Source organism: Penaeus monodon, chromosome 19, assembly GCF_015228065.2.
Source record: "Penaeus monodon isolate SGIC_2016 chromosome 19, NSTDA_Pmon_1, whole genome shotgun sequence".
Classification (NCBI taxonomy): domain Eukaryota; kingdom Metazoa; phylum Arthropoda; class Malacostraca; order Decapoda; family Penaeidae; genus Penaeus; species Penaeus monodon.
In genome coordinates, this window is record NC_051404.1 from 28566078 (window position 1) to 28567704 (window position 1627).

Consider the following 1627-nt stretch of genomic DNA (forward strand, 5'->3'; position numbering starts at 1 on the left):
ATGAGTATGTGAGTAATACAGAGTAATGCTAATATTTAGATACCAAATAATTAGTAAATGCCAAATTCCATTATTACCAGTTGCTCTTTTCTTTTTTTTTTTTTAATATGACCGAATCAAACGTATGGATCTTAAGCATAAATATTATAATTCAGAAAACCCCTTAAAATGTCCCCTTAGTTCTTCCTTTGGGGAAGAAGTAAGTGGATTTACTAAAGGGCGCATTCCCTTTTTTGGGTGACGGTGGCGGGTTGGGGTCCCCCCTACGGGAAATGGGCGTACCAACGGTTTTGATAGTCGGGTTTTTGGCGACGAGCCTGGGCATAAACTGGTTTTCAGGGCAGGCCCGGCCAGGGGAAAAAGGCGATCTCGGGGAGTTGGAATTGTCCCACGGTCCCCTCAAGACGGTATTTCGTGACGCAGAGTTTGTTGGTGTCAGGCTGCCACCAGTTAAGTGTGACGGAGGTCATACTGAAGCCCTCCACCGCAAAGGATCTGGGGACGCTCGGCACGTCGCCCCCGGTCGTGGTGGTGATCGAGCGCCACTCCGAGAAGAGCCCGGTTCTTGTTACAGCTCTGACGTTGACGAGGTAGTCGGCGCAAGCCTCGAGGTCCGTGAACGTGCCGTCATAACGGCACGACGTGGCTGTGTTTGCTGAAAGTAGTCGCCTGGTTGATAATCTCGATATCGTACTCGTGAACGCATTGAGGGTGGGTGTCGGGGCTTCGTAGCTGATGGTCATCTCGTGGGACGTCACTTCTTTCATGCGCAGGAATTGACGGGGCCGGGCGCTGCAGGCAAAAGGAGGAGACGAGTGAGGAAATCTCTTCTCAATACGAAAACAGAATAAATATGATCTGCATTGGTATCAGACCAACACGATACGTTAGGAAATCTCTCAGCATAGAAATGTGAGTAAAGATGATTTGCAATTGTTCTAAACCAACAAGAGGCCGAAAAGAGGCACTTACGGACGTCCTCGGTGTGAGTGGCGTTGCCAGCGGGTTGGCCGATGATACCTCCAGGAGTCACGACGGAGACAATCACGTCGTAACTGCTGCACGGCAACAGGTCTGTGATGGTGAAGTTGTTTCCGCCGCCATCAGGAATGTTCTCGCAGATTTCAACATGGTCATTGTCGTGCCAACAGATGGTGATGGAACCCGAACACCTCTCGTCAGGATTCGAACCCCAAATCACGTCGATCGAGTCCGGTCCGTGAGCCCGACGATCACGGAAGGCGGGGCAAGAGGCTCTGTTAAGAAACATGTTGTATTAGACCTCTATAATTACAGGATACCAAAAGAGATATTTCTCTATATTAAACTAAAAATAATGAAATTATTTGGCCTTTTCTATTAAGCATGGGGATCTGTACCTGTTTCAGCGGTGGCGGCATAGTTCCTAACAAAGGGCCCGGCAATACCGGCTGAACTAACGGCAAAGACGTCGATGGTGTAGTTGGTTTCAACCGTTCAAAGGGGAGATGATGGCCTCGTGATCGGACGCCCGCACGTACTGGAAGCTGCGGGTGTGAGTCTCGTCCGTATGAGAAGGCGAATCTGCAGAGGAGGGCGGGAGGTTGTAACCCTTTTCTTTAAGGAGAGAGTCAATGCTAAAGAGAAA

The 1627-nt window shown here is 49.4% G+C and overlaps 1 long non-coding RNA gene across 1 annotated transcript; it reads right to left on the reverse strand.

The window, feature by feature from the left end:
* Positions 1-776: 776 nt before the first annotated feature.
* LOC119585466 lies at positions 777-1467 on the reverse strand. The gene is made up of 3 exons (XR_005229893.1): positions 1380-1467; positions 973-1256; positions 777-792 (listed from the first exon to the last, which is right to left on the reverse strand). It is a non-coding gene; the product is annotated as an uncharacterized LOC119585466 (long non-coding RNA).
* Positions 1468-1627: the final 160 nt, after the last annotated feature.